This window comes from Muntiacus reevesi, chromosome 1 (assembly GCF_963930625.1).
Source record: "Muntiacus reevesi chromosome 1, mMunRee1.1, whole genome shotgun sequence".
Classification (NCBI taxonomy): Eukaryota; Metazoa; Chordata; class Mammalia; order Artiodactyla; family Cervidae; genus Muntiacus; species Muntiacus reevesi.
In genome coordinates, this window is record NC_089249.1 from 216,997,786 (window position 1) to 217,007,355 (window position 9,570).

Sequence of the window (9,570 nt, forward strand, 5' to 3'; positions counted from 1 at the left end):
AAAAATTCAGAAAGAGAAGTTACAAAATCATTCCCATTTACCACTGCAACAAAAAGAATAAAATAACTAGGAACAAGCTTACCTAAGGAGACAAAAGAGCTGTATACAGAAAATTATAAGGCACTGATGAAAGAAATCAAAGATGACATAAACATATGGAGAAATATTCCATGTTCCAGGGTTGGAAGAATCAATAGTGTGAAAATGACTATACTACCAAATGCAACCTACTGATTCCTATTGCACTACTGATAGTGCAATTCCTATCAAATTACCAATGGCATTTTTCATAGAACTAGAACAAAAAATTTCACAATTCGTATGGAAACACAAAGACCCGAAAAGCCAAAGCAGTCTTGAAAAAGAAGAATGGAGCTGGAGGATTCAACCTTCCTGACTTCAGACTATACTACAAAGCTACAGTCATCAAGACAGCACCGTCCTGTCACAAAAACAGGAAAACAGATGAATGAAACAAGATAGAAAGTCCAGTCATAAACCCATGCACCTATCAGCATCTCATCTTTGACAAAGGAGGCAAGAATATACAATGCAGAAAAGATAGTCTCTTCGATAAGTGGTGTTGGGAAAAGCCACATATAAAATAACAAAATTAGAATACTTTCTAACACCATATACAAAAATAAACTCAAAATGGATTAAAGATCTAAATGTAAGACCAGAAACTATAAAAGTCTTAGAGGAAAACATAGGCAGAACACTCTTTGACATAAATCACAGCAAGATCCTCTATGACCCACCTGTTATAGGAGTAATAGGAATAAAAGCAAAAATAAACAAATAGGGCCTAATTAAACCTAACAGCTTTTGCACAGCAAAGGAAATTATAAACAAGGTGAAAAGACAACCCTCAGAATGGGAGAAAATAACAGCAAATGAAATAACTGACAAAGGATTAATTTCCAAAATATACAAGCAAACAAAACAAAACAAATATACAAGCAACTTATGCAACTCAATACCAGAAAAGAAACAACCCAATCAAAGAGTGGGCAGAAGACCTAAACAGACATTTCTCCAAAGAAGACATACAGATAGCTAATAAACACATGAAAATATGCTTGACAACACTCAATATTAGAGAGATGCAAATCAAAACTACAATGAGATATCACCTCACACTAGTCAGAACGGCCATCATCAAAACATCTATAAACAATAAATGCTGGAGAGGATGTGGAGAAAAAGGAAACCTCTTGCACTATTAGTGTAAATTAGTGAATGTAAATTGATACAGCCACTATGGAGCTTCCTTTAAAAAACTACAAATAAAACTACCATATTAAAAAAAAAAACCTACCATATGACTCAATAATCCCACTACTGGGCATGTATCCTGAGGAAACCATAGTTTAAAAAGACACATACATCCCAGTGTTCACTGCAGCACTATTGCCAATAGCTGGAACATGGAAGCAATCTAGATGTCCATCCACAGATGAATGGATAGAGAAGCTGTGGTACATACATACGATGGACCATTACTCAGCGATGAAAAGGAACACATTTGAGTGAGTTCTAATGAGATGGATGAACCTAGAGCCTATTATACAGAGTGAAGCAAGTCAGAAAGAGAAAGACAAATATTGTATATTAATGCATATACATGGGATCTAGAAAGATACTACTGATGAACCTGCTTGCAGGGCAGCAGTGGAGACACAGACATAGAGAATAGACTTGTGGACACAGGGGAAGGAAGGAGAAAGTGGGACAAATGGAAAGAGTAGCACGGAATCACATACACTATCATATGTAAAATAGATAGCCAGTGGGAATTTGCTATATGACTCAGGGAACTCAAACTGGGGCTCTGTGACAACCTAGAGGGGTGGGATGGTGTGGAAGGTGGGAGGGAGGTTCAAGAGGGAATGGACATATATACACCTACAGCTGTTCATGTTGGTATATGGCAGAAAACAACGTAATAAATAAATAAATTTTTTTGGTTTCATATGGAACAAATGAAACTGGATCTGTATCTCACATACTATATAAAAATAAATTACAGCTAGCTTAAAGATTTAAAGGGAAAGTCAAATTTTAAAAGCCAATATGGAGGAATATTTTTAAGATCTTAAGGTAGGACATAATTCAGTAAGCAAGATACAAAAAGTGAAAACTGCAAATGGAAAGTTTGATAAATTTGGCTATATTAAAATTAGAAATATCTAATTCATCAAAAGGTGCCATATGTTTTCATTTTCTTTTCTCCTTCTTTCCACTTCTTCCCATTCCCTCCTTCCCTACCTTTCCCTTCCTGAAACATTCAGTACTAAAAAATTAGGTGAGGATAAGTCATGTGTTTTGTCACATTGGAGGGTGAAGGGAGAACAAGGGTGGCTCAGAGGGAGCATCAGAGTCCAAGTAGAATGGAGGCATCTGCACAGGAGATGTATCAGAGGCCAGAGAGCATACGCAGGGAAGCAGAACAGGGGCAGCAGCCTTGAAGAGGGTGTTAGAGCACAAAGGAGGTGGGGAAGGCATCCGGACAGGATGCACATCCTTTCAAATGTACAAATATGCGTATGAATATATATGATGTCCAAGATTTGTTTCAAAATAACACAGGAAGAAATAGATGTGTGGCAAGGCAGGATGAGCCAAGGGTGGGAAGTTTGGTGAGTCTTTATGATGGGTACACTGGGATGTATCATTTTTTGTTTTTGTACGTCCAAAATCCTCCACAATAAGCATTTTTCAGTGTAAACACACACACCCCACAATGAAAATGAAGAGATAAGCTACAAATCTGTAGAAGAATTGTGCTATGCATATAAGTGATGCAGGATTTGAATCTATAACATAGGACTTCCCTGGTGGTCCAGTGGCTAAGACTCAGATATCTGAATGCAAGGAGCCTGGGTTCAATCCCAGGTCAGGGAACTAGGCTCCACATGCAACTAAGACCTGGCACAGCAAACATAAATGAATTAATGAATAATATATATATATATACATATATCTTTAAAAAAAAGAAACTATAACATATATTTAAAGGAAACAAAAACCTCCGTGTCAACAACAGACAAATAATCTGCTTCCTGGAGAAGGAAATATAAGACCAAAAAATCTGAAAAAATTTCTGACTCATAGTAGTTAGAAAAATGCAAATCAAAAGCACAGTTAGGGACTTCCATGGTGGTTCAGTGGCTAAGACTCTGTCTTTCCAATGCAGGGTGCCTGGGTTCAATTCCTGGTCAGGGAACTAGATTCCACACGCCACAACTAAGACTTGGAGCAGTCAAATAAATAAATAAAAATAAATAGAAAAGAAAAAACACAATTAGATACTAGTTTATCTTTATCAGATTGACACAGATTAAAAGCTGTGTTGCTAAGTCTCAAGCACTGCTTGTAGGAGTGTAAATTCATCAATTGTTCTGGCACCATTTAGCCAAGTATAAACTCTTATATGTGCGTACCAGAGCATGGGAGTAAGAAGACTGAAGGTAAATTTGCCTGTAATTTAAAAAAACTAAAACAAAAACTGGAAATAAGCCAAATGTCTGATGGAGCAATGGATTAGTAATTGTGATAGACAATGAGAAGACATTAGCTGTGCAAATGTACTATTTGCATCAATATGAATGAATCCTGCAAACATAAGGTTGAGTGAAAAAGGCAAATCACAGAAAAATACAAAAAAATAAAATAATGCCTTTTGAAAAGTTCAAAAACAAGCAGAAGTAAACTCTATATTTGGGCTTCCCTGGTGGCTCAGTGGTAAAGAATCTGTCTGCCAATGCAGGAGACACGGGTTCAATCCCTGGTCTGGGAAGATCCCACATGCTGTGGAGCAGCTAAAGCCCGTGCACCACAACTCTTGAGCCTGTGCTCTGGTGCCCAGGATCCACAGCTTCTGGGCACACAGGCCACGACTACTGAAGCCTGTGTGCCCGAGAGCCCATGCTCCGAAGCGAGAGAAGCCACCACAATGTGAAGCCCCAACTGCAGCAGCCCTCGCTCACCACAACTAGAGAACTCTGCACAGCAATGAAGACCTAGCAAAATAAATAAGTGAAATTATAGAAAAAAGAAAAAAAAACACACACACCCACAAAAGAAAAAACAATATGGTCTCTAACAACACACATACATACATATGTGGTAAAATATAAAGGAAAGCCAAGGATTGATAAAAACTCAAGACAGGTTTACCATGGTGGGTGAGGAGGGAGAAGCTTCAAGGATACTCTTAGAGCTCCATTTCTGTTTTTTAATTTAGTTTTATTGGAGGGTAATTGTTTTACAACATTGCGTTGTTTTCTGCCATACGTCAACATGAGTCAGCCATAGGTATACATGTGTCCCCTCCCTCTTGAACTTCCCTCCTGAGTTCCATTTTTTAAGCTGAATGTTGGGCACATAAGGGTTCATTTTACTATTTTTATACCTTATATACACATTTAAACATATGTATGTTTTGTAATTATGAAACATATAATCTTCCAATAAAAATTTTAATCAAAAGAGAAATAAGACTATTGATATCTATAGTAGTTATAAGCAACGAAGACACTTTTGTCAATGCTCTGTGAGAGCCAGGGTAAGCACACATGCAATTTATGCCTTTGGTCTCAGCATCCTCGTATGCACCCTCTTTTCACTCTCGGAAGTTTTGCTGATGGGATCTATTAACAAAAGGATCCTGTGTTCTCTGGGATGGCTGCTGTCACCATTGCTTGTCCCAAGATAAACAGAAGTGAACAACAAACTTAGCTACTGCTGCTGCTAAGTTGCTTCAGTCGTGTCTGACTCTGTGCGACCCCATAGACGGCAGCCCAACAGGCTCCCCTGTCCCTGGGATTCTCCAGGCAAGAATACTGGAGTGGGTTGCCATTTCCTTCTCCAATGCATGAAAGTGAAAAATGAAAGTGAAGTCGCTCAGTCGTGTCCGACTCTTAGTGACCCCATGGATTGCAGTCTACCAGGCTCCTCCATCCATGGGATTTTCCAGGCAAGAGTACTGGAGTGGGCTGTCATTGCCTTCTCCAAAACTTAGCTAGGACACTATCAATTTTTTATTACTTAAAGGGAATCAAAATGAATCAATTGAATTCAAATATTTGAATGGGGAACATGAAAATATAGATTAACTATAAACAAATCTTTACTCACCTTCTCTCTAGATAGACAAGAAATACTTACAAAAAGATGATCAAAAAAATTTGCACTTTGACCTGAAGCAAGTATCTTGTATGGTAGTTGGAGAGCTAAATGTGACAAATTACTGAGTTGTCCAGCTACATCAAATTTTTAAAAAAGAACAAGTCTTTGGAAACACTTTAAATATTAAAATAATAAAATTATATTAAAATAGTAAAATACTTTTTAAAAAGAGAAAGAGACCTAAGAGGCCCATCCACCAAATGTGAAGTGTGGATTTTAGGTAGATCCTTTGGTGGTGGCTCAGAGAGTAAAGAATCCACCTGCAATGTGGGAGACCCAGGTTCGATCCCTGGGTTGGGAAGATCCCCTGGAGAAGGGAATGGCAACCCACTCCAGTATTCCTGCCTGGAGAATTCCACGGAGAGGAGCGTGGGGGGCTACAGTCCATGGGGTTGCAAAGAGTTGGACGCAACTGAGTGATTATCCCTTTCTTTCACTTCTGAATTGAACCAATCAATTATAAAAATATATTCTTGATAAAATGAGGAAAATGTGAGTAGAGATTGGGTATTAAAAGATACCAAGGTATGATAATGGAACTGTGCTTGGATTTAAAAAACAACTCTTACCCTTTAGAGATGAAGCCTAAAACGTCTGGGGAAAATGCTATAATAGCTAGAATTTGCTGTGAAATAATCCAGTGGTGGGAGTGGAGGGGGAGGGATAAAGATGAAATAAGAGTGGTCATGAGATGCTCACTGTAGCTGACTGGTAGGTACAAGGGTACCTGGATCTCTTTGTCCTTCTCACGCCTGTGCTAAATTTTCCGTGGGAGAAGGGAAAGATGGGAGAGGAATAGGGAGGGAGAAAGTAGGAAGGGAGAGCCTCTGAACAATGCCTTGTATCTCTCAGAGCAAGAGCCCAGCTCGGTGGATGGTTTCTGCTGCCCCCCTGCAGAAGGTAACATCACTGGCCGGAGAGAGCCTCAGAGGAGGACAGTCTTGCACACTGTGCCATTTCACTGTTCCGTTGGGGCTGCTGTGTCCGAATGCACGGTCTGAGCAGGCCCAGGTAGCCAGCCCTCGTGGGTTTCAAGACTTTGGCCCTTCTCAGTCCTGGGAAGCCATGCAAAGGAAGTGAGCCACTTTCCTTTTTTTAACCTCCTGAAATACCACAGCAGTTCTGAGTTTAGTTGGTCTCGGCCTGCAGTGCCTAGAAGCAGGATTCTGGTACCAGAGCCTAAAGTCAGGTACCCCAGAGGCTAAAGTCAGGCCAAGGGCACTGAATACTAGCCACCAGACCAGCAGGGCCAGTGGGCAGTGATGAGGCACAGGCCCACCGGCTTTGTAGAAATGAATTCCCACACAAAAAAATGGGAAGTAGTGAAACAGGTAAAGTGTTTATTAGGAGGGAAAAGGGTACATGTGAGTGGACACATGTGTGGGCTCAGGGGAAGAGTCATGCTCTTGTGGTAGTTTGAATCACTTAGATGGAGCATTTCTTCCAGGTTTCCTCTGGTCAGTCACCTTGCTTTGCTTGATTCTGAGTCCATAATTGGTTTATCTCAGGGTCCTCCCCTATGTGTGCACACATCTCTTAGCCAAGATGGATTCTAGTGAAGAGGTCTATGGGTAGGTTGACATTACCTACTATGGGATGGCACCCCTCCATTTTGGCTCCCAAGGAGCCTCATATGTAGTTGGGAAGGTCTCCTTGACCTCGAGAATGAGAAATATGTGGTCTCTCTATCTTTCATCCGGCACAGCTCCTCTCTCGCTCCTGCTATTATCTTCATTTTGGAGCATCTGTCCACAGTGGATAGATTCTAGCTGCTCAGCCTGGGGCCCATCTATCTCCTCCCTCAGATCTTCTTGAAAAAGAGCAAACATTTTCATTTCACTCCTTCTGGCACAGCCTGACAACCCGTGAGGAGGAGTTCAGATTTAACAAGAGCCTGGCAGCACCCCATGCCCACCCTAGGCCTCTGCCTCCTCCTGGGAAGCGGAAAGACTGGATAGGGATCATCTTTGCTGATTAGTTCCTGTTCACCCCCTGTTCTACTTGCCCAACCAATATAGACAGGGAGACATCTCACTATAGAAGTGCCATGATAAAAGTTAAGAGGGTGGGTCCCTGTGTTATAAGCAAAGGGAAACTTAAAGGGAAACTCCAGGTGCTGAACGGGGGCTGTTCATTCCCACTCCCAGAAAGAGCTCGCCATTCATCCACTGGTTTTTACCGCCCCCTTGTGGTCATTTGCTTACTGTAGCCAATCCCAGTTTTCCAGGTGGCGCTAGTGGTAAAGAACCCGCCTGCCAATGCAGGAGACAAAAGAGATGCTGGTTCAATCCCTTGGTCGGAAAGATCCCCTGGAGGAGGAAATGGCAACCCACTCCAGTATTCTTGCCTGGGAAATCCCACAGAGGAGCCTGGCGGGCTACAGTCTTGCGGTCGCAGAGTTGGACAAGATTGAAGGAACTTAGCACGAAATCCTGCAACCTTGAAACACAGGTTTCCCATCCACACTGGCAAGTCAATCCCCTGCAAACCTTGCATTCGGTTTATCTTCACTAAGGGACAGATATTTCGTTTAGTAGTGAGAAAACTTTCTTCCAAAGCAAATAGGAACATGAGTGTCTTCCAGACCATTTCTTTTCTTCTTCTTTTTCTTTGACCATGCCCTGTTGTTTCTGGGATCTTAGTTCCCTGACTAGGGATCGAACCTGGGCCCATGACAGTGAAAGCACCAAGTCTTAACTGGACTGCCAGGGAATTCGCTCTTTGCTTTTTAAAACCTTTACTGGTTGAAAATATTTAAAACAAAAATTGGGGGAGAAAGAAACTTCATGAGGATTTCCCTGGTGGGTCCAGTGGTTAAGAATTCACCCGCGAATGCACGGGATATGGGTTTGATCCCTGGTCTGGGAAGATCCCACATGCCACAGAGTAACTAAGCCTGTGTACCACAACTCTTGAGCCCACGTGCTGCAACTACTGAAGCCCATGCGCCTAGAGCCCATGCTCGGCAACAAGAGTTCAGTTCAGTAAGTTCAGTTAAGAGAAGCTGGTGCCCTGCAATGAAGCGTAGTCCCCACTCGCTGCAACTACAGAAAGCCCACGCATAGCAACAAAGACCAGCACAGCCTAATAAATAAATAAGAAACTTCATGAGATGGCTATAGGGAAAGGGGATCAGGAAAGTATTCCCTGCCTCTATGTGGGTAAAGGTAGCTCAGTAATTCCTGTAAAAAATGATGCCCCTCCAGATGAAACCATGTAACTCAGTGGGACTTGAACACATGATCTTTTTAACTGAGATCATATCTAGTCTTAGGACTTAATGAAGCTCAATTTCTTGATGTCTCATTGCAGAAAGAATTCAGTGAGAGACAAAATGACAGGTAAGAAGCGGATTTATTTAGAGAGAAACACATGCCACAGAATGTGGGCCATCTCAGAAGGTGAAAGGCCCCAGGGTAGGGAGTTGTCAAGTGTTTATAGGGATGGGTAATTTCATAGGCTTATGAGTGGGAGGTGTATTCCAGCTGCTTTGGGGAAGGAGTGGAGATTTGCAGAAATTGGTCCACCATCCACTTTTTTATCTTTCCTGGTAGGTCACTGTCATGGTGGGTGTGTCAATTAGCTTGCTGACATGTTACAATGAGCATATGAGGAGGCTCAAGATATAGTGGAAGTTAACTGCCATTTTGGACCTATTTGGTTCTAATCATTTATGTTGTGTCCTCAGGCTATGTCATTTTTTTAAAGTTTGTGCCCTGCCCCCTTCCCTCCTGTTTCATTTCCCCCTCAGAGACTTTACTTCCATATTCTTATGGGAAGCAGCCCTTGATAGTCTGTCTTCTATAACTGCTTCAAGACTTGAGTAGGGGTGTTGACTCTGCCTGTCAGGGAGTAGAAATCTCTGGATGCCTGATCTAGGGGCCCCAGAGGAGGACAGCTTCTTGTTTCAAGTCAGTATGGGCTGGAAATTCTTGTACAGCCATCATCTTGATGTGGAACTGTTGTAAATGCTTCCATAGCTTTTCTATGAATCTTTTTGATAATGAAGCACTTTTTGTGAAAGCATCCAAGTACCAAAATAACTATCTATAAATAACAAAAGACTTAAAAAGCAAGGTTAAACATCTGATTACAGTGTAATCTATAAAGAAACTTAGTTACAATAACTAGAATTACAAATGATTACCTTTAACTCAACATATCAAATAATTCTAGCTAAATATTTCTCTGAGAGGCCTCAGGGGCCAACTAAAGCATCCCCAAATTAGCTAGAAATCAAAAGAACTTTATTTATTTATTTATTTTTCAAAAGAACTTTAATTTAAATTTTATATATGAGAAGTTCTGAAACATTTAGTCAAGTAAGGTCATAGATCACTGACAATACTTATTTCTCAACCAAAGTTACCAGAGATC